This window comes from Chrysemys picta, chromosome 6, assembly GCF_011386835.1.
Source record: "Chrysemys picta bellii isolate R12L10 chromosome 6, ASM1138683v2, whole genome shotgun sequence".
Lineage (NCBI taxonomy): Eukaryota > Metazoa > Chordata > Testudines > Emydidae > Chrysemys > Chrysemys picta.
In genome coordinates this window covers 103,401,280-103,425,486 of record NC_088796.1, presented here as the reverse complement: position 1 = coordinate 103,425,486, position 24,207 = coordinate 103,401,280, and the positions used below count along the sequence as shown (strand labels likewise).

The 24,207-nt window shown below is 44.9% G+C and overlaps 1 protein-coding gene across 7 annotated transcripts in view; it reads left to right on the top strand.

Moving 5' to 3' along the window:
- ADAMTSL1 (ADAMTS like 1) overlaps window positions 1–24,207 on the top strand; it is a 690,570-nt gene that overhangs the window by 408,922 nt on the left and 257,441 nt on the right. The gene's annotated exons all lie outside the window — the stretch shown is intronic.

Genomic DNA, 24,207 nt, shown 5'->3' with positions numbered 1-24,207 from the left:
AGGCTTCTGCTCCTAGAGCGGTCCGCAGTGGTGGACTGGTTGTTTCAACAGAGCCTGCCACCCCTCCTTTTTGGGACTCTGTGTGTGGGGGCTATGTGACTTTATGGCGGGAGGAGGGCGGTTACAGATCCCCTGCTGCGTGGCTCTGTCATCCAGGATAAGGACCGCTGCATAAGATCTGTAACCGCCCCCCCCTGCCACAAACTCACATAGCCCCCCCACACAGAACATGAAAACCACCTCCCAGACTGACCAGGGTGCCTAGTGACTGCAATGTGTGTGTGACCTTCTGCTGAACCTGCCCCCGTGTCTGTACCCTGGTAAAGGTGACTGTCCTCTCCAATTACCAACCCCCTTCCCCCCTTTCAAACACACTCTCCTTTAAAAGAACATGACGGAAACAGTAATTAACAGAAACGTATTTTTTATTAACAACTACACAGTTAGGGGATGACACTGGGACGGGGGCTTGGGTGAGGTGCTTTTGGAGTGAAGGAAAGGACTTATCAAATCTTTGGGAATGAGAGCCTTCTGCTACTTGAGCAGTCTGCAGGGGTGGAGTGACAGTTTTCACGGCCCCTGCCGCCCCTCCTTCTTGGGACTTTGGGTGAGGGGGGGATGGGACTTTGTGGCGGGGGAGGGCGGTTAGAGATAGAATGCAGCGGGGCTGTGTCCTCCTGCTTCCAGTCCTGCAGAAGATCTATAAGGCGCCGGAGCGTGTCCGTTTGCTCCCTCATTAGTCCAAGCAGCGTTTGAGTCGCCTGCTGGTCTTCCTGCCGCCACCTGTCCTCCTGTTTGCTATGTGATCGCTGGTATTGCGACATGTTCTCCCTCCATTGGGTCTGCTATGCCGCCTCGGCTCGGGAGCAGCCCATAAGTTCTGAGAACATCTCGTCCCGTGTCCTTCTCTTTCGTCGCCAGATCTGCGCCAGCCTCTGGGAGGGGGATGCCGGGGTAGCTCGGGAGACACTCGCAGCTGTGGGATGGGAAAAAGGGAGTGAATTCCTCAGAAAGATACAGTTTTGCGAACAATGAATATAGTCTTTCTCTGTGAACAAGACCATGCACAGCACCTATCACATGCTCACTCAGGACAAGGTCGAATTTTCGGCCTTCCCATTGAGTGCCTGGGGTCTTGCTGTACAGATCACACAAGCGGGGCCGGACAACGGAATTCAGCTAGCAGGCGGACATGGTAAGCCGTAGACTTTTGGCTGCTTAAAGCTTAATTTATAGCAGTGCCCTCCTTTCACGTTCCAAGCAATGCTCCTAGCGTTGGCCAGTTCCTGCTGCCGGCAATCTGGCCAGCATGAACTCTGCCCCTGTCCCACCCCCCTCGTGGCTGTCCCCGGGAAAGATCCCTGCATGCTGCCCCTGTCACACCTCCACCGCGTGGCTGTAAACGGCCGGTTACAGTTATGTAAAGGAACAGGCAATCAGTCCCAATACTAACATTCCCCTAATTCAAAGCAGGTCACTATGAGTGATATCACTCTGATGAGGATTTCGGAGACAGAGAAAGACCACATGCTGCGTGAATGCCAGCAAGCACCAGGGCCGTATGCCGCCATGCTTTGCGAGGCAATGATCCCGGAGTACTTGCTGCTAGCCTGGCGCAGAAAAATTTCCTACCATGGAGGACGCAATAAGGCCGCTCTCCCCAGGAACCTGATGCAAAGGCTTTCATAATACCTCCAGGAGACCTTCGTGGAGATGTCCCAGGAGGATTTCTGCTCTATCCCCGGACATATTGACAGAATTTTCCAGTAGCTGCACTGGCAAGGACTAAAAAGTAAAGCGCCTAGGGCAAACTAATCATGAAAAACCCATTGTTAAGATACCATTCCTATTCTGTTCAAAATAAATGTTTTAAACACTTATCTACTGATGTTTCCCCTGATTCACGGTCTGGGTTACCGCCTTGGGAGGGTTGGTAGGGGATCTCCATGACGGTGATGAAGAGATCCTGGCTGTCGGGGAAATCAGCGTTGAAAGTGCTGTCGACTGCCTTGTCCTCCTCATCTCCTTCCTCATCTTCTCCGTCCGCGAACATCTCCGAGGAAGCGGCCGTCGACAATACCCCATCATCAGAGTCCACGGACAGTGGTGGGGTAGTGGTGGCGGCCGCACCTAGAATGGAATGCAGTGCCTCGTAGAAATGGCATGTCTGGGGCTGGGATCCGAAGTGTCCGTTTGACTCTTTGGTCTTCTGGTACCCTTGTCTCAGCTCCTTGGTTTTCACGTGCCACTGTGTTGCATCCCGGCTGTATCCTCTCTCCGTCATGGCTTTTGAGATCTTCTCATAGATCTTCGCATTCCGTTTTTTCGATCGCAGCTCCGAAAGCATGGACTCATCGCCCCACACAGCAATCAGATCCAAGACTTCCCGATCAGTCCATGCTGGGGCCCTCTTTCTATTCTGTGATTGCATGGTCACCTCTGCTGGAGAGCTTTGCATCGTTGCCAGTGCTGCTGAGCTCACCACAATGTCCAAACAGGAAATAGCAACAGAGGGTCCTGTGGCACCTTTCTCAAAGGTGCCACAGGACCCTCTGTTGCTTTTTACAGATTCAGACTAACACGGCTACCCCTCTGATACCAAACAGGAAATGAGATTCAAACTGGCCAGACAGGAAAAGGAATTCAAATTTTCCCGGGGCTTTTCCTGTGTGGCTGGTCAGAGCATCCGAGCTTGGACTGCTGTCCAGAATATCAACAGACTGGTGCACTGTGGGATAGCTCCCGGAGCTACTAGCATCGAATTACATCCACACCTACCCTAATTCGACATGGCCATGTTGAATTTAGCGCTACTCCCCTCGTCGGGGAGGAGTACAGAAATCGATTTAAAGAGACCTCTATGTCGAACTAAATAGCTTCGTTGCGTGTTCGGGTGCAGGGTTAATTCGAGTTAACGCTGCTAAATTCGACATAACTGCCTAGTGTAGACCAGGCCTTAGATGATACTCCAGGGGTATTTCCTGCCTAACAAATGGAATAAGTATTGTAGTAAGTATAAAAATAATCACCAAGATGACTCCTCGCCTGCTGCATCTCTCTGCACAGCACTCCTGGACCTTTTTTTGTAGCTGGTTCCATTATTTCTTACAGTGCAGGACTAGGGTGTCTGTACATGTAACGTGAATCTATGTGTCTATTTGGTGCCGCTTCAAAAATCTTGCTCTGTAGCTTTTATGGCATCAGAAGGGATGTACTATTTCAATTTGCAAGTTGCTTCTTAATCCAAAACTCGTTGTGGGAGGCGCATCAATTTTACAGGTATTTCATGTGCTTTATTAAAGCTGCCATTTTAGAATTAAACTTCAGTGCTATATTTTGAAAAGGATGCACTTGTAGCCTTTATAGTATTGGTATGTGTGGGTTGGTATTACCCATTACTAATAATCGGTATTAGTATCTTAAACCAGTGACCTTTGTGAAGGGTTTAGTCTCCTGAACGAATACAATGTTGGAATTAGCAGGATGACAATCATCCTTAGGAATATCATTAGATGTAGAGACTCTAGATATACACAAGGAACTGTGACCATTCATCATACACTCACAAGTTATCAAATGTCCTTTTATTAACAATGTCGTTAAGCAGATGAACAATGCCGCAACTAGTGAAACATACACAGCGATGGAAATAAACCATAAGATGTCCAGCATCTGAGCTTTCATACTCTCATTGCCTGGGAAACCATATAGATGAGTAAGATGATCATCAGGTGGCCGTGGCCATCCTGTTGGGTGTCTGCTCATGTGCTTCCCAAACACATACACTCAGGCTGGGCAGCACATTTTATCCTGTGTTACTCTTATGCCCACTAAGCTTCTGCATTTGCATAAAAATATCAGCCCCTTTTCCTTATTTGTGCTTCTACACCTTGCTAATCTGCAGGTGCCCCATTTCTCATAGTTGATCCCCTTAGTTCCCCTTATTTTCATTAACATATACATTGAGTTACTATGGTAACATGAGGTTATTACGGAATTCCCAAAAAAGTTACTATCAGCCATCATGCAATATTAACAGATACATTCGGGCATATTTTCCAGAACATGAACAATTAACACATCTTTTACTGTAATCTTTCATCTTTACTGGCACAGGGTTATCCCTTGGTCATCTAGTCATGTCAACCTGTTTCAGGCCTGAGGCCTTCTGTGGCCAAACTATGTCAGTTACAGGCCTAAATTTGCAGCCTTACCTTACTTATCCTTACCTTCCAGCTTAAACCTATTAACCACACATTGATTTATATGTAAACTAACTGCAAGAATAGGTAGATATACAAATTAATAGTACAGTCAATCACATAACTATATAATCACATCATCTGATTACCTACAAACTCCTGCTTTGGAAACTCCTAGTTGGGAATACTCAAATGAGGGCATAATGAGGAGGCAGGACTTGATTCTGTTGTTCTGAGAGATGAGGGCACTCAGCACATGGCAGGAAGTGCTCAGCACTTCACAGGATTGGAATCATATTGAGGAGTGGCATGACAGTAGTGTGTGGACTTTGCAAAGTTAGGTTCACATTTTCAGAAATCGGCATGCACATGAGAAGTGCATACATGCCTAGGCATATGCCTGTGCAAACCTCCCAATCAGGCACAAGCTCCAGTCATTGGGTGTGCAGAAAACTGCATGCCCATTCTTGCACAAGTCTCTTTGAAAATTTGGCCCATTATGTTCAATACTGTTCAACTGATTCGTGCAGGTAGGAAGCATGGCAACTAGGGTTACCATACGTCCGGATTTTCCCAGACATGTCCGGCTTTTGGGGCCTCAAATCACCATCCGGGAGGAAATCCCAAAAAGCTGGACATGTCCAGGAAAATAGGGAGGGAGGGCCCGGTGGTGCGGGGCCGGGACCCGGCGGTGCTCGGCCCGGGGGCAGGGGGATATAGAGGTAAAAGCATGCTGATGCAATTTTCCCCAAAAGAATGAACATGAACACAAACCCTGAGTTGAACAAAAATATAGGCGGGAAAGGATTTTATTTTCAAATCGGTGAATTTGAAATTACACAGTAGGAGTCTGCCCTGACTGATATCCAGTGCATCCCTGTTGAAGTCAGAGGGGATAGATGTCAGGCCATAATTGGGTCAAATAGTTTTTGCTACCCAATAAAATACTTTTTTTATTTTTAAAAAGTGCTGCTAAAAATGCAGGAAAATGTGAGCACCTAAGGATTTTGCTTCACCTCTCTCCCACACCAGTTAGATGCCAGTGTAGCTGCTCCTAATTTATTTACACAAGTGTAAGTGAGAGGAGAATCAGGTCAAGAACTAAGAGAGCTCCTGCCAACAAATTAACACTTTGCCAAGGACCAAAAATCTACCTGCAGAGGGAGCCATGGGTACCCCCATCTCAAGGCTAAATTTGGTGTTTTAAAATACTGTTTAATTTAACTAATTATTTTTGTTGTTAAATTCCCCCACTGGTGAGTGTGGATCCGTGGGTTTGGATTTCCTAGTTATCTGGGATACCCAACCAAGATAGCTGCAGTTTAATTAAGGTATCTATGAGGTGCTTTACTTTTCCAGTGTTGCACACAAAGCAGGGCCGGCCCACAACATTTTGGCACCTGAGGCGGGGAGCTCAAATCACGACCCCATTCCCCTTGCTTGGGCCAAAACTTTGAAAGGGCTCAATTCTGCCTTCTTCCTGTTGTACTCCCCTCATAGTACTGCTCTGCTACCTACCCCAATAAAGGAGAACTAACAACTTAAAATGCCTTATTCAAAACTTTTAAGTAACACTTACATTTGCTGTTCAGGTGTTTGAAAGTTAACTTGTCTTCTCTACATAGTAAATGCACATGCTCCAGCGCAGGGGCGGGCAAACTTTTTGGCCTGAGGGACGCATCGGGTTTTGTAAATTGTATGGAGGGCTGGTTAGGGGAGGGGGTTGTGGCCTGGCCCCCACCTCTTATCTGCCCCCCCCCAGTACTCCTGCCCCATCCAACCCCCCTGTTCCCTGACAGCCCATCTGGGACCCCTGCACCATCCACACACTCCCGCTCCCTGTCCCCTGACCGGATCCCCACCACCCCATCCAACCCCTCCTCTCATTCCTGACGTCCCCCCCCGGGACCCCTGCCCCATCCATCTACCCCTTCTCCCTGTCCTGACCACCCCTGGACCTCCGCCGCCCCATCCAACCACCCCTTCTCCCTGTCCCCTGGTTACTCCAGGAACCCCTGCCGCCCCATTCAACCCCCCGTCCTTCCTGACTGCCCCTCCTGGGACCCCTGCCCCCATTCAACCTCCTGTTTCCCCCCGCCCCCTGACCACCACCCCAAACTCCCCTGCCCTCTATCCAACACCCCCCCCGCTCCCTGCCCCCTTACCGCGCTGCCTGGAGCACCAGTGGCTGGCGGTGCTACAGCTGCACTGCCCAGCTGAAGCCGGGCCGGGCCATGCCGCCGCCGCCCCAGGAGCTCACAGCCCCGCCGCCTAGAGCATTGCACCAGTGCAGAGCAAGTGAGCTGAGGCTGCGGGGGAGGGGCCAGCAGAGAAGGGGCCAGGGGCTAGCCTCCCAGGCCAGGAGCTCGGGGGCCGGGCAGGATGGTCCCATGGCCGGATGTGGCCCGCTGGCCATAGTTTGCCCACCTCTGTTCTAGTGAGATGGTTGCAAGGCCGACCAACCTCTCCTGTGTCATTCTGGAGGCTAGATGTGTTTTTAGTAACTTTAGCTTGGAGAAGCTGCATTCTCCCCTGGCAACTCTTACAAGAAATGTTAGAAGTATGTGCAGAGCAACAAAAGCGTTTGGAAAGAGGGTGGTCATCTTATTTGTGTACATATATTCCAGAGCAGCCTCTGGAGTTGATCCTGCAGAAATGTATCTTGAAAGGGCTTTCAGTTCATCACCTAAATCACTCGCATTAATATCGCGCATGTCATCATGTGTCAACACTGTCTCTAGTGCCCTACATTGCTGGTGTAGGTCATCTTCAGCTATAGTGAGGAGTTTTGGAATATCATACAACATCCCAAATATGCTGCTGCGGTCTTTGAGCTGCATGAAACGTTCTTCAGATGACTGTATTGCACAATCTAGCACTTGGTTAATGAATTCAACTTTGAATTGTTGTTTGGGGTCTCTTATGGGATTATCCCATGCCTCATAATTAAAATGTCTTCTTCTTTGGTGACTCTTGTATTCTTGAATGGGTGGGAAAATAGCTTCAGTGTGAAGATCCTCTGCCAACTTCTGTGCACTCTTCAGAACATTTTGAAATCCCTCATCTGACCGGTAAGACTGTAGGTATGACTTTGCTTTGTCCAGTTGTTCCATTGCTCTAGATATATCAAGGTCAACACCTTGGAGTCTCTTGCTTAAAACATTTATTTCAAACAGTATGTCATGCCACAACACTAAGCCACACAGAAATTTGAAGTTATGTATGTTTCTGGTGATTCCATTTTCCTCTGCCACTGTTCTCCCACAAACAGTTCCTGTGGTAGCATTATCCTCCATAATGGCAACTATGGCATTATCTGTCTTCCCAATTTGCTGTTTGATAGGCTTTATCGCCTCCACTCGACTTTCCTATGGTGTGGCACTCAGTGGTTTCAGTGTCAGAGAGGATGTTCACAGATGTTGCTTCAAAATTTGCCATTGATGAGTTGATGCAGAGAAAAATACATAGCTACTTTGAATTACATTAAAAAATTCAACAGCCTCACTAGAAACTGATGCTGCATCACTGACCACCAAATTCAATGAATGAGAACTGCATGGAACAAAAAAAGCTCAAGGGTTTAACTCTCGGATTTGTGTCTGCACTCCTCTGTTCTTTCCTCTCATGTTGGCACCATTATCGTAGCCCTGACCTCTCATGTCAGCTATCGCAATTCCCATATCTTCCAGCTTTTTAAGAAGCACATTTGTCATACCAGCTCCTATAGTATCGTCAATGTCAATAAATTCTAGAAAATGCTCTCTGACAGTCACCATTGCAGGGACATTTTCACTAGGTTCTGTTGTTGTTACAAAACACACCATTAAAGTCATTTGTTCTGTATGGTTGATGTCAGGTGTGCAGTCCAGAATAACAGAATAATATCTTGTTGACTTCCAATCTGCCACAATCTTCTGTTTGACTTTTGTTGCCAGTAACTGTATGATCTCATTTTGAATTGTTTTTCCAAGGTAGTGGTGTGTGTACATTTCTTGGGTGGTGACTCTTCTTAGATGCTCCTGGAGTTCAGCATCAAACTCAGCCATCAGCTCCACAATTTTAAGGAAGTTTCCATTGTTTGGCACATACAGTTGATCTGAAGTGCCATGCAGTGCTACGTTTTGGGTAGCAAGTATTCTCACAATGGCAATGAGCCTTTTCAGAACATTTTGCCAGTAAAGAGACACTGATGCAATCTTCTCTCGATGCTGATCATCTGTGGTGGCCTTTAACCTTAGTCTCATCTCAAGCTCTTTCACCCTATGGAATGCTCTCTGGTGATTTGCTGCCTTCTTATGGCATACCAGATTTCTAGCCAGATTTTTTCCAGTCCTTTGTTCCTGTAGTCCTTTGTTCCAACGTGGCTGGAACATTAGACTGGAAGAGTTTGCAATAAAAATAGTATGCAGCACTCTGGGTTTTTGAGTACATAAGCCATGGCCTCTCCACTTTGTCACCATGGGGATTTCACTCCAGTAATGTGTTGGATGGAAACTTCTATTTTCATTGTCTTTGGGGAACATGAAGTTTTTCACTTGCTGTGGCCCATGCAGTACCAGGAAATCCGTCAGGCTACTGCTCAAGTGGGTCCACAGTCCTGGATCGTCTAGACTTAAGGAACTAACCTCAGCAGCAGCTGTTTCTTGCACCTCCACCACACTCTTCTCTGATCTACACTTTTCTCCAGGAATGTGCATGGTTACATCCATTTGAGATGGAGATATGGATGCTGCAGTAGCTGCCAGGTCACCTGCACTCTGACTAACTGGAAGATCAGGCATCTCCTCACCACTCTCATCCTCACTGGGGCCAGAAGGCTCACCGTGAACATTTGTGTCTATGTATCTCAGGAGAGCTCCTTCCTGCTTAGATAGAAAAGCTTCCTTTGCTTTCTTTCTTTTTCTGAATACTGCCCCAGTGGGGCGTTTTCTTCTTTCACTCATGATTGCTATTATGTGCCAGCTATAGTGGCTCTCAACACTCAGTTGAAGGGGACAAAAAAGCAGGCTGGTAGCAGGCCTTGAGTGAGGGAAGATATCAATGTCTTAAGGGCCTAACTGACTCCTACTACTTCAGTTGACTGCCTGTTCTCCTCAAGAGGGTTCAGGGAAGCAGCAGGAAACAGGAAGCTCCCTGAGAAGCTGGTGTTAATCAGTCCAGGCTCCTGGGAGTGCTAGAGAGGTACATAAAAGGCTCCTCCTCCTCGCTCTCCCTGTAGCTCCTGCTGCTTTCTGTTGTTCCCTCTGACCTTTAATCCTGCCTGCCTGTTACGTCTCTTGTGCCCTCCAGCACAGCACTCCACCATCTCTGTGCATCTAGAGCAGAGAGAATACATATGCACCAGCAGCAGACTCAATTTTCTACACTCTGGGTCCTAGTGGCGCGCAGTCTGCCACCTGAAGTGGCCGCTTCAGTTCGCCTTATGGTAAGGCCAGCTCTGACACAAAGCATGCTACGCTTAAGTCTATTTTTAAAACAGTGGTCTCTATCTATGTTCCAGACAGCCAAGGAGGAAGAGATTGGGAGTCAGGAGATCTGGGTTCTACTCACAACTCTGCTAGATAATTCTGGAATCATAGAATACTAGAATATCAGGGTTGGAAGGGACCTCAGAAGGTCATCTAGTCCAACCCCCTGCTCAAAGCAGGACCAATCCCCAGACAGATTTTTGCCCCAGATCCCTAAATGGCCCTCTCAAGGATTGAACTCACAACCCTGGGTTTAGCAGGCCAATGCTCAAACCACTGAGCTATCCCTCCTCCCGGTATGATCTTGGGCAAGTCAGTCATTTTATTTTTCTGTGCATCACTTTCTGCAGCTGTGAAATCCAGATACTTCCCTACTTCACAGTGGTAAATAAGGTTGTTTTATTATTGGTCACATTAATTCATGGCATCCAAGCCCTTTTCAGTTCTCGCTTAGAAGGCCCTAGAAGTGCAAAGTATTATTGGCATCTAGAAGGCATTGTGATAGGTACGTTAAGATTACCTAAAATGGTAGTTATGTCCAGTGTTCTAGTCCGTGCTAAAACTCAGTGATTTTACAATCCTGTAGAGCACTGCACTTCCTAAACTTCACCTGTTACATTGCACTGCTGGCTGCATTTTCAACTGAAGTCTTTTCTGCGTCTTTCCAAATGGCAAGCTATACTCAAGCCTTTGAAAGTCAAGCCTTTGATGTATTTTATAGGGATAGGGAAGCATATTAAAGTGTACTCTGTTAGCCTTATTGAGCTCTATTGCTGGGTCAATACTAAAGCTGTAATTTCATCTCCAGCTTCTTATAATTTAACTGCTTTAGCATCACAGTTGATGATGACATCATAGGAAGTCATTGATGAGCTGACAGCCTTTTATGACCCAGCAGTGTATGATTTACACTCACTCTCTCTCTCTCTTTTTTTTTTTTTTTAATGTGTAGTGTAGTTCTGTGTTCATAAATGTTAAAGAATTACCAACAAAGGAAATCACAATCCTCTGGTTATCCACAGACCAATTACAATGGAGGCCAGCAATACAAACATGTTTGCATTGCTATACCTTGTACTCTGAACTCGAGCAGAGGCACAAGACTGGTATAGGTGGAATGGTCAAAGTGGGAAGAAAAAAGTGGCAGCTCTTGTAGTGCAGCAATGTAAATTCGTGCACAGTGGTTATATTGTAAAATACAGTGAGTGCTGCAGAAAAATTCTGATCACCAGAATACTAAATACAATAAACAATTAAGATTCATCTAGAGCTCCCTATAGTGGACTCTGCTCCTTGCGTCTCCTTGGTTCAGCAGCTTTTCTTTCTTTCTAATTATTGCAGCAAGGCTTTTGCAGGAAAGTGAATCCTTCCCCATGCTCTCATTGCACTGTTAGAATATAGACATACCCTAGCAGTAGATTAGGGATTACCAGCTCAAATGCTGATTTGCAGGTGCATAAAACTATAGACTGCAGTGCTCAGAGCAATTGTTAAAGTCAATTATAAATCAGGACTCAAATAAAAGGAAGCAGGCATAGCCAAAAACTTCATTTAAATGGCTCTGCAAAAAATGTTTCCAAGCTAAAAATACAGCAGGCTATTCTGTGTTCTGGGCAGAAGTAGCATTTGGAAACAAATAGACACTGACATACACAAAGTATGTGTGGATAAAATACCCCGATGCAATAGATGGTATCAGATTCAAACAGCAAAAGATGTAAAACTGTAAGGCATGGGGCTTTAAAAGGATGGGGGGTTATAATATATAATGGGGAATATAGAAGCGTGTAGGATGAAGACCCTACAATAACTGTGACTGTATCCAAGATGCTAGATGATGCAAAACTAAGGACAACTGAACAGACAAGTCAAATGTACTAGCAAAACAGGGACTATCTAGTGAGAGCAAACTGTGAATCGGTGACAAACCGAGATTATGGTGGAATGGGGCTATAGGTTTCTTTTGTGAGGACAAGAGAAGGCATGATAGCCTTTCCCTTCTTCTATCTCTACACTCCTGTGGAGGGGAGGTAGAATCCCACACCTTGTGCGCTCTGTAGTGCAGGAGTCAGTGGGTAGTTGGCATAGCTCAGACTGTCACAAAGATTTATTTGAAGGATGGGCTTGTGCCTAAAGGCCTGTGCTGGTCAAAGCACTGGACTGTGACTCAGAAAGTATGAGGTCAACTCCTGGATCTGCCAGAGACTCTCGTGTATCATTTAATCTCTCTGTGTCTCAGTTCCCCATTTGTAAAAATGGGGGTAACACTTTCCTACTTCACAGGGCTGTTGTGAGACTAGATTTAGTAATGATTGTGAGGTGTTTCAGTTCTGCACTGATGAGAGCAATATATGTAAATAGACCAAATAGAAGCTGACCTAACAGTTCCAGGCCACAGTGGGACTTGCAGAGCTCCCTGGCGCAGAGGAAACTGAGGTGGGAGAGGGACATGAGACCTGAATGCCTGGAATAAAGGTGAATCGGAAGCCCCAAGAAGAAAGGCTTGGGCCTGAAGAGCCAGAGGGAACTGTAGCCTGTAAGAACTTAATGAATTAGATTAATAAATTTGGGACATGTTACTTCACATAATTTGGGCTGGCGAATGAGTTATTGGGAGAATCAAGAGAACTGACAGCAGGGTGTCTGCCACAGAATACTTGAAATGAAACTGATTTAAAACAGGCTTGCATGAACGCTGAAAACCCATACTGTCCACTTTCACTCAGCTCTAGGCCAAATCCTGTAACAGTTATGCTGTTGGTTTTAGTGGAGTTATTGTGGATTTACACCAGTGTAATTGAGCGCAGATTTTCTTTCTTTTCTCAAAAATGGAATCGTGGTAAGATAGTGGATTCAAAGTGCTTTCCCATTTCCACACAGTGAAAAGTGTTGGTAAGATTGGCTTCATGCCTGTGATGCTCATTGATATCAGTGGGAGAAGAAATGAGTGCTAAGCCTTGACTCTGCAAAGTTTTCCGTTTCGGAATTTGGATTTAGGGACAACCTTGGGACTATTTGCTCTCAGGTGAGTGGAAATCAGGAATGCCACAGAGATGTAGAGTTTTTCAAAATGAAAAATTTCCACCCCAAAAAAAAGTATTGATGGAAAAAATTGTGACTAGCTCAAAGTGTTTTTCCCTCAGAATCTGGGGACAGAGCTGGATCCGGGCTCACATGTTGCAGGAGAGTAAAAGCATTTTTATAAAAGAAACCTTGGAAGACTTTTCTCATCGATGGTCCTTCATTTTCCGTTGTTTTTATCTCCCGTCAGTTGCAGGGCAGAGAATCCCGATCCTGCCCGTCATGCAAATGTATTTGTCTGGAATGTCACATTAGCCTCATGAGAGGTTGAGAGGCATTGATTCTGTCGGTCACGTCCATTTCTTTCACTAGCCTTATTACTCAGGGGGTGGTCTTTGTCACACTTGTTGCCACTTATTTCAGTTAATATGAGGTAGGGCCTTTGACTTTCAGCTCAGTTATTTAATATAACATAGGCTTTTATCCAATAAAATGTACCTGCACATATAGAGTTGCATGATTAATTGATCCCTTGATGCCTAAAATACAAATTGACATCCCATTTACATCAATGTTCAACTGTTAAAACTCCATTTATTGCAGTGCAATTGTTCCTGAATTCTTCTTTGTAAGTGAGAAGAGTTGGATCCAGCGGATGTAGGATGAGGGTGATCAGCTTACAAACTGCACGACGGTTAGAGACCGTTGAATTGTGGAAGTCAACAAATGGCTACGCAGGTGGTGTCGGAGAGAAGGCTTTGGATTCTTTGACCATGGGATTAGGGTGACCAGACAGCAAGTGTGAAAAATCAGGACAGGGGGTGGGGGATAATAGGAGCCTATATAAGAAAAAGACCCAAAAATGGGGACTGTCCCTATAAAATCAGGACATCTGGTCACCCTACATGGGATGGTGTTCCAAGAAGGAGGAGTGCTAGGCAGAGACGGACTCCACCTAACAAAGAGAGGGAAGAGCATCTTTGCAAGCAGGCTGGCTAACCTAGTGAGGAGGGCTTTAAACTAGGTTCATCGGGGGAAGGAGACCAAAGCCCTGAGGTAAGTGGGGAAGTGGGATACTGGGAGGAAGCATGAGCAGGAGCGCGCAAGAGGGGAGGACTCCTGCCTCATACTGAGAAAGCAGGACAATTGATGAGTTATCTTAAGTGTCTATACACAAATGCAAGAAGCCTGGGAAACAAGCAGGGAGAACTGTAAGTTCTGGTACAATCAAGGACTTATGATGTGATTGGAATAACAGAGACTTGGTGGGATAATTTACATGACTGTGGAGTACTGTCATGAATGGATATAAACTGTTCAGGAAGGAGAGGCAGGACAGAAAAGATGGGGGAGTTGCATTGTATGTAAGAGAGGAGTATGACTGCTCAGAGCTCTGGTATGAAACTGCCGAAAAACCTGAGAGTCTCTGGATAAAGTTGAGAAGTGTGAGTAACAAGGGTGATGTGGTGGGAGTCTGCTATATACCACCAGACCAGGGGGATGAGGTGGACGAGGCTTCCTTCTGGCAACTAACAGAAGTTACTAGATCACAGGCCCTGGTTCTCATGGGAGACTTCAATCACCCTGATATCTGCTGGCAGAGCAATACAGCGGTGCACAGACAATCCAGAAAGTTTTTGGAAAGTGTAGGGAACAATTTCCTGGTGCAAGTGCTGGAGGAACCAAGTAGGGACAGAGCTCTTCTTAACCTGTGCTCACAAACAGGGAAGAATTAGTAGGGGAAGCAAAAGTGAATGGGAACTTGGGAGGCAGTGACCATGAGATGGTAGAGTTCAGGATCCTGACACAAGGAAGAAGGGAGAGCAGCAGAAGACGGACCCTGGACTTCAGAAAAGCAGACTTTGACTCCCTGAGGGAACTGATGGGCAGGATCCCCTGGGAGAATAATATGAGGGGGAAAGGAGTGCAGGAGAGCTGGCTGTATTTTAAAGAATCCTTATTGAGATTGCAGGAACAAACCATCCCGACGTGTAGAAAGAATAGTAAATAGTATGGCAGGCGACCAGCTTGGCTTAACGGTGAAATCCTTGCTGATCTGAAAAACAAAAAAGAAGCTTACAAGAAATGGAAGATTGGACAAATGACCAGGGAGGAGTATAAAAATATTGCTCAGGCATGCAAGAGTGAAATCAAGAAGGCCAAATCACACTTGGAGTTGCAACTAGCAAGAGATGTTAAGAGTAACAAGAAGAATTTCTTCAGGTATGCTAGCAACAAGAAGGTGGTCAAGGAAAGTGTGGGCCCCTTACTAAATGAGGGAGGCAACCTAGTGACAGAGGATGTGGAAAAAGCTAATGTACGCAATGCTTTTTTTGCCTCTGTCTTCATGAACAAGGTCAGCTCCCAGATACTGCACTGGGCAGCACAGCATGGGGAGGAGGTGACCAGCCCTCTGTGGAGAAAGAAGTGATTCGGGACTATTTAGAAAAGCTGGATGAGCACAAGTCCATGGGGCTGGATGCGCTGCATCCGAGGGTGTTAAAGGAGTTGGCGGATGTGATTGCAGAGCCATTGGCCAGTATCTTTGAAAACTCATGGTGATCAGGGGAGGTCCCGGATGACTGGAAAAAGGCTAATGTAGTGCCCATCTTTAAAAAAGGGAAGGAGGAGGATCTGGGGAACTACAGACCAGTCAGCCTCACCTCAGTCCCTGGAAAAATCATGGAGCAGGTCCTCAAGGAATCAATTCTGAAACACTTAGAGGAGAGGAAAGTGATCAGGAGCAGTCGGCATGGATTCACCAAGGGCAAGTCATGCCTGACTAACCTAATTGTCTTCTATGACAAGATAACTGGCTCTGTGGATGAGGGGAAAGCAGTGGACGTGTTATTCCTTGACTTTAGCAAAGCCTTTGATTCGGTCTCCCCGAGTATTCTTGCCAGCAAGTTAAAGAAGTATGGGCTGGATGACTATAAGGTGGATAGAAAGCTGGCTAGATCATCGGGCTCAATGGGTAGTGATCAATTTATCTTCATTAATGATCTGGAGGATGGTGTGGACTGCACCCTCAGCAAGTTTGCAGATGACACTAAACTGGGAGGTGTGGTAGATACGCTGGAGGGTAGGGATAGGATACAGAGGGACCTAGACAAATTAGAGGATTGGGCCAAAAGAAATCTGATGAGATTTAACAAGGACAAGTGCAGAGTCCTGCACTTAAGATGGAAGAATCCTATGCACTGCTACAGACTAGGGACCGAATGGCTAGGCAGCAGTTCTGCAGAAAAGGACCTATGGATTACAGTGGACGAGAAGCTGGATGAGTCGACAGTCTGCCCTTGTTGTCAAGAAGGCTAACAGCATTTTGGGCTGTATAGGGGAATTACCAGCAGATCGAGGGATGTGTTCATTCCCCTCTACCTGACATTGATGAGGCCTCATTTGGAGTACAGCATCCAGTTTTGGGCCCCACACTACAAGAAGGATGTGGAAAAATTGGAAAGACTCCAGCGGAGGGCAGCCAAAATGATTAGGGGGCTGGAACACATGACTTATGAGGAGAGGCTGAGGGAACTGGGATTGTTTATTCTGCAGAAGAGAAGAATGAGGGGAGATTTGATAGCTGCTTTCAACTACCTGAAAGGGGGTTCCAAAGAGGATGGCTCTAGACTGTTCTCAGTGGTAGCAGATGACAGAACAAGGAGTAATGGTCTCAAGTTGCAGTGGGGGAGGTTTAGGTTGGATATTAGGAAAAACTTTTTCACTAAGAGGGTGGTGAAGCACTGGAATGGGTTACCTAGGGAGGTGGTGGAATCTCCTTCCTTAGAGATTTTTAAGGTCAGGCTTGACAAAGCCCTGGCTGGGATGATTTAGTTGGGGATTGGTCCTGCTTTGAGCAGGGGGTTGGACTAGAAGACCTCCTGAGGTCCCTTCTAACCCTGATATTCCATGATTCTATGATAAGATAATCTAGTCTTTCACAGATGCATCAGCAGCAGTAGGTCTTCAATAACCTGAGTGGTGGCCCTGAGTGATGAAGTTCTGATCCCTGTTTGGGTTTGGACTTAGAGCCCCTAAACCTGTGGTTTCAAAGTGGGGTTCCAGTTAGAGAGAGAAACTTAAAATACGGAAAAGATTTGCTTTTTCACCTGTTTAGCTGAGGCTGAGAATTTTTTCTGCTCAGCTTGAGGGGAGAAATTTATCTGTTTTATTTAATCGTTTCCTGTATTTCTACCATATTGAAACTGTTTAATCCATCAAGTAAAAAATGCTGCTCTTTGCATGGCAATCTTTAGCACTGAGAAATTCAATATGGAACTTGATAACCTCTTAGTTATTAACATTATGATTTCTTCCAGTATTTTACTGGTTGCTTATAAATACATTTTTGTTACAACATAATAGTGCATTCATGGTCACGATTGTATACAGGTAGGAATTGTTCACTGTTCTCAGACATTTGCAAGAAACACAAACAAAACCATATGTTTCAAATATTTCACCAAATACCTTTTCCTTTATGTGCATGTGTTGCAGCAGTTTGAGCCTGGTGCTGCTCCAAAATCCTACCACTTATCTTTTATGTTTTATGACAGGTTTTTTTTCCCCCTTATATATATAAATGTGCTTTGACTTAAATTGGGGGCTGGGGGCTTCTCTGCCAGTACTAAACCCTAATCATTATCATCAAATCACAGGAGCCACAATGTTTCCAGCTTTTAAATTGACCAGGCTGTAATCTGTGATACTATTTATTTCAAATGCTAATATGCATTAATTCTGCTGACTTGATGTCCAATCCTGCCAGTCCTCCGCAGGCGGAGCTCCCATTAGCTTTGGTGAGAGTTCCATTTGCAGAAGCACTTCACTGATATTGTGACATATGAAAGCTGTTAGATGACAAAAGGGATTCCTTTAGAACAGGGGTAGGCAACCTATGGCATGTGAGCTGATTTTCAGTGGCACTCACACTGCCCAGGTCCTGGCCACCGGTCCGGGGGGCTCTGCATTTTAATTTAATTTAAATGAAGCTTCTTATACATTTTTAAAACCTTATTTACTTTGCATACAACAATAGTTTAGTTATATATTATAGACTTATAGAAAGAGACCTTCTAAAAATGTTAAAATGTATTACTGGCACGCGAAACCTTAAATTAGAGTGAATAAATTAAGACTCCACTTCTGAAAGGTTGCCGACCCCTGCTTTAGATGTTCTCTATTCAAAAATCCTTCCACATCATTTCAAAGTCTGCTTTATGCTGTCCAGGCATTCTTCATAATTGTTAACACTAGAGATGGGCCCAAACCATAAACTTGCGTACACCCCTCCCCTGGATTCTGGAAGTACTGGAAATCTGAATCTAGCTGCAGATGTGAATATTGCAAATGGCCATCTTTATACTGGGCCAAACACCAGCCCTACCTCCCCCTATCCTAAGGGTTTTTCAAATCCAGATCCAAAATGCACAGTTTGAGACCTTCTCTAGTTTAAAACGTCTTTCTCTTCCTTCTTATTTATTACAAGCTTAAAATTGATATTTTTGGCAGTTTCAGCTGATTTATTTGAGGGTTGCTCATGAGTGTTTAGTTTTTTTTGTTTGTTTGTTTTATAAAAAGAAGGGTATTGTTTTGGAAAAGCAAAAAAGCATACAAAGAATTACGTAGATATCACAAACTTTTATAAGCAGAAAAAATGCACAGCCTTGCAGATTAAAGAGCTGAGGAGGCTCAAATGTGTGGGTTTTTTTTAAATAAAGTCTGGTATAACTTTCAAAGCCCAAACTGGGTCCAAATTAATTTGAAAGCTTACCAAAGGGGGTAGGGGGGAGGGAGTATGCCCTTTTCTTGCAATGAGCTCCACATAGACACAAACAAACATGTCAAAATCACAAGAGTTGGCAGCACTGCACAGGGATCTGCGTGAACAGCGCTCAGTGCAGGATTGGGGCCTTAAGTCCTTTCAATATTATTATTTATATAATGCCATAAATATGCCTGACACCTTACAGAATAGAGTGAGAAATTCCCTGTCCTAAAGAGCTACAATTAAGGGTGAGATCTTACAAATGCTTGTCCCTGGTGCAGTGCTTAGTATCACTAGTAGTCCTAGTCACTTAATTGGGAGTACACATGAAAGCCAGTACTATTTGGTTAGAGTGCTTGAGAGACCAGTGTTCAGTTCCCTGCCCCACCATGGTTGGGCAAGTCACTTAGCCTCTTTCTGTACCTCAGTTCCTCATTTGTAAAAGGGGGGAAATTAGTATTTCCTGACCTCACAGGGCTGTTCTGAGAATAAATACATTAAAAAGATGCTCAGATACTGTGGTATTGAGGGGGCATATAAGTACCTACGATAGGAAGCAAGTGTTTCCAGAATTGTAAAATATGCAGCAGTATATTAAGAATGGCAGGGAAAGGAGGCTGAAGACCTTCAGATGATGTGGTAACTTCAAAGACTAATGCACAACTAATTACTTTTAGTAACTCCACATATTTCAGTTGTCTAGAACCAGCACCATGAATGTGGTCAGTACACAGCATCTGACAAGCTGATGGCTAGAATTTCCACTGTGTGAATAATTAGGTATTGAGGGCAGGGGGAAGGGAGTGATTGGGGAAAAGCAGTCAGGTGATCTGGAGACAGAGCTAAAGGTGGAGCATTAAAGAAATGTCATGATCATTCTTAAGGGGACCTTGATAGAGACGTGATGTCAGGACATTACATTGTGTTAGCTCACAGATTGGCACTGAACTTGAGCTAAAAGCCTGTGCTCACCTTTTCAGTCTGACCAGAAGAAAGATCCTGGGCTATTGCTGGGGGAGGAGAGGTGTTAAGGGTATGCAAAGGAGAATGATGCTAGCGCAATGGAAGGCCAAGTGGGGAAAAACCAATCATGCCTAAGTGTAGTGATCGAAATCTGCTTGTCTATTGTACCTGAGATTCCCCTCCTAAATAGGATGGAAAAGCAGTTTTGTATTTTCTATTGCAGAATTTCCCTGTTTTGATGTTGTGACTCAGATCTGAAGCATGCTTGTTCAAGATGTTTGGCTAAGCCACTAAGCCACACCCTACCAGTGGAAAACTGTGAATGTAATATAACATTATTGTGAAGAGTGCAATGCAAGTTTTATGAACTATTTTAACATTTATTTATCTTTCCTTCTGTGTGTGTGTGTGTGTGTGTGTGTCTGTCTGTCTGTCTTTTGGCTACCAAAGGTTCAAGAACTTTTACCGCTGGACAAGGTTGTATGATAGGCAGTACAAACAGCCACTTCACACAATCCACCTCCCTGATGTGCCATTAACTCCCTTAACTGTAATCCAGAGGAATTGTCCTATTTCTTGAGATCAGGCTCATTGCTGGATATGCTAAGAACCTTTCAAAATGGCCAGAGCCAGTTGTAAAGCAGCATTGCTGGTGGCTTTATGATACATACAGGGGATTGCTCCAACCTCACCAATTCAATCAGTGCAGTCACGTCTCAAGAAAGAAGAGAGACCATTCCTTTTCTCAAATGTTCCCAACATTTTTGAGGGTGAAGCAGACTGTAGTTCTTCAAGGTTGGGTTAGAATATGTCATCTGATTTAAAGGTACGTCGTCAGCTTGAAATCTAGTCAGTTAAATATAGAGGCATATATTGCTGTGTTCTTTAGTCTGTACCTCACGGGGATGGGGAAGATAAATATATTAATGATTGTAAGGTTCTCAGTTGTTACGCTGAAGGGGGCCATAAAAGTACCTAAACTAGAGAGTCTCAATCCAATCCCCAGGTTACCGGTACTAGATAAGTTCACAGAGGATAGGTCTATCAATGGCTATTAGCCAGGATGGACAGGAATGGTGTCCCTAGCCTCTGTTTGCCAAAAGTTGGGAATGGGCGACAGGGGATGGATCACTTGATGATTACCTGTCCTGTTCATTCCCTCTGGGGCACCTGGCATTGACCACTGTTGGAAGACAAGATACTGGGCTAGATGAACCTTTGGTCTGACCCAGTATGGCCGCTCTTATGTACTATTTGGCAATCTTTTTGGCAGTTTTTCTCAGCATAAAGGCCAAGGACCGAGTGGGTCTGGAGACTGAACTATCCTTTCACCCCTAGAGGCCGTCCTTACAGATAAAAGCAAGGAAACCTGCACAGTGCAGAGTAATGCTATGTTTCTTCAGTGGGAAGTCATTTCTTCCTGTATGGAGTGCTTGCACAAAGACTGTGCATCACTTAAGCCCCAAGAAGGGGTTTATGTAGGATTTAAGAGCCGTGTCAGCCTTGCGCACAGGGGTGAACTTCACTTGCAGGAGATTGTGGTCCCCACAGCTGTCAATCTGACATCTTTCACAGCCATTAAATTCTCTCTCTCACACACACACACACACACACACACACACACACACACCCTTTATAAGCATTGGCTCCCTCCCACTTTCCATGGTTATGTGAACATCCAACATCCCAGAAACCAATCCAAACTAATAAGAGGCAATCTAAGAATAACTGCTAACTGAAAAATAAAATGAAATAAAAAATATTGGTTGCTGCAGATCTGATGGGGAAAAAAGGAGGTTCAGCTCCAGGAAGAGGCAGGTGGCTTCTGAGTGAAAACTGTAACATACTCTCCCCAGGGAGATCAACTCCACAGTTTAGTTCACTCTTTCCTGCTATAAAGCATATTGATGTTACCAGCTTTCTCCTTCCTGGGCTAGTGTTTTTTAAATTAAGCATTGTTAAAATCTGTACAGCTTGGAATGATGCTTCAGACAATCCTGACACCCTCCTTCATTTCTGCTCTCTTTCCACATAATCCGCCATTGCTGTGCAGTGCTGCTAACCAGCACCGCTGCTTACAAACCTGTGCAGACTGCTTTAATTTAGACACCTGAAAGGGGAAAAAAGGAGTGTAGTTAATGGTCAACATGGATACCAGAAGTGGTCATTTTCAGAGCTTGTGAGTGGATGCCCTTCACTTGTGACTTGGAGCCCAATCTTGTGTCCACTAGCGTTAATGGGAGTTTTGTTTTTGAGTGATATGGATTCAGGATTGGACTGAAATGTCTATGAAACTTAATGCTATTGCAATTCAAGAGTTTGCATGGACCTTTACTTTGGATTTGATTCATGTGAGTTTCCACTCCCTGAGGTTCACTTTGAGTTCTTGGTTCAAATGCATTCAGAAACTCAAAGCCAAACTCTCAGAACTGTGACATTTCACCTGGCTTCATGTCAAAACCATGGGTTTTACATGACTTTGTCTTGGAATCAAAAATGGACCTAAGTTCCTGAACCTGGTCTGAGTTTTAAATGTGCAACAAAATCTAAAGTCATGTGAGTTTTGCACCATTTTCTGTTTCATTATGAAAGTCTTGGACAGCTCTGCTATTGTTTTAAATATCAATCTTGAACAAAAACGAGCTCTTTTCGGCCAAATCACATTTTTTAGGCATCTGATGATAGCAGGCAACACCATTTGGCCGCTACCAATATATTTCTTCTGCCATGATTTTGCGTGCAAAATTTCCATTGACTGCAATGGGAGTTCCATACACAGAACAATGGTGGGACTATAAATTGTGCATGTGTAGGCTCCGGTTTTACTAGCGTTAGAGGATGTTATGTGCCTTTTGAGAGTTTTCTTTTAAAAAAATGCAACAACTTACCTTTTCCAAAGCTGAACACGGCATTTCAAGAGTCAGTAAATCTGGGATGGGCATGTGTAGCATCAGTATCTGCTTTTCCACATTAACTGTTTGCTACCAAACAAATGAATATATTATTGTGTTTTGGCTTCAGTCAGAAATATGAACTGGAATTTTAAAGGGCATGCCCATCTCTAATTGGTACATCCCTTACCATTCAGGTAGTCAGGAATTGAGTGGTTTGGTTCTGAAAAATAAAAGCAGAATTTTGTGCATGTCTGGAAGCATTCTACTGGGATCACGTCATATACTCTACTGGAAGCCAGTGTATTGATCATAACAGTGTTGCCTGGTAGTTGAGTGCCCAAAAATTAACTCACTAAGAAGAGGCTGCTTTTGAAAATGCTATAATTATACACCAAAAATATGTGAACAACATTATTAGGGTTGCAAAGTCAAGCACTCAAAACATTAGGAAATTCCAAAATTGAGGGTTGAATGAGCAACCTTAATTTGGCCCCCTTCTGTGTATGCATTGTGATACTATCTTTAATTACATCATTGCTATCATAATGTAGTATAATGCATAGGCACAAGATGGCCAAATTAAGGTTGTGCAAGCCATCTATATTCTGGCATTTCCTTACTTTTGAGTACTTGATTTTGCAACCTTAATGTTCTTTTGTCGTAGTGTTTTTAAACTTGTGTATTTTCTTAGGTTTTCTTAAAAAAGCAAACTGAAAAAAACAGAAATTCCATATATTGATACCAACATGGCTCATTAGCAGGGCTAGAACCTTTAGATTTTGCCCATTCTCCCGCAAGGTTTACCAAATTTGCCCTTTCCCTGTCCATGTCCCACCCCTGGCTCCTCATCCCTGTCCCATTCTCTTACCCTAGCCAGCCCGAGTCCCCCATTCCTTGCCCAAATCCTAGTCTCACCCCTCTGGACTCCTCATTCCAGTACCAGTCTCCTTGCCCAGCTAATCTTCTCCACAAACCCTCCAGCTTCCAGTCTAGTCTCTTCGCCCAGCCACTCTCGGTTCTCCCCTTGCATCCTGGCTCCTCATCAGATCTATCTCCCCTTCTTCCCCACCCCCATAAGCATGCACACATCCCACTAGTTTTCAGTCCCAGTCTCCTTGCCATTGACTCTATTCTCCCTCCACAGCTCCTCCTCCTTTCTTAGCTTCCCCACCTTTCTTCACATTTCCCTTCCTGACTTCCAGTCCCTGTCAATTTGCCAAGCCACTTCCAGTCTCTCCCCCATCTCCTGCCAGCCTATAGTCCCAGTATCCGCCCCCAGGCTCCTTATGCCAGTTTCCCCTTCTCTCCACGCCCCCCCCCCCCCCCCGGTCCAGCTCTTGTCCTGCTCACAGGAGCGTCATTGAGAGCACTGGAGAGGCCCTCCTGCAGCATAGAGGAAAAAACTGCCTCACTTGAATGCAGAGAGGACAAGAGCTGGACCAGCTGTGGGGAGGCTGGGAGCCAATAGGTAGGTGGGGAGGTATGTGTGACCTGTGATTTTTTTTTAAAAAAGCTTATAAGATGGCAGACTTTCAAAAGGACAGCAAGAGGCCCATCACAGACACAGAGGCTCTTGCTCCAAACCAGAAGGTGCTAGAGCTATTGAAAGAAAAGGTTGCCAGAAGTTTTTAACATGGGCAAAAATTTATTTGCCCTTATTCTTGTTCTCAGCAATGGCTGATCCATTCTGGCTGAAATTCTCCAGAAAGCTACAGCATGAGGCAGAGGCCTGGCAGGGGAAATTTCTGCCTAAACATTTAAAGTTTGGCAAGGTTTTATAAGCCACTGAAAACAAGGTATTATGATGGGAAGTGGCAACCTTACTAACAGGCGGCGATACTGTGCTCTAACAGGCACGTATAATAGGCATCACAGACATCAGTGAGAAAGTG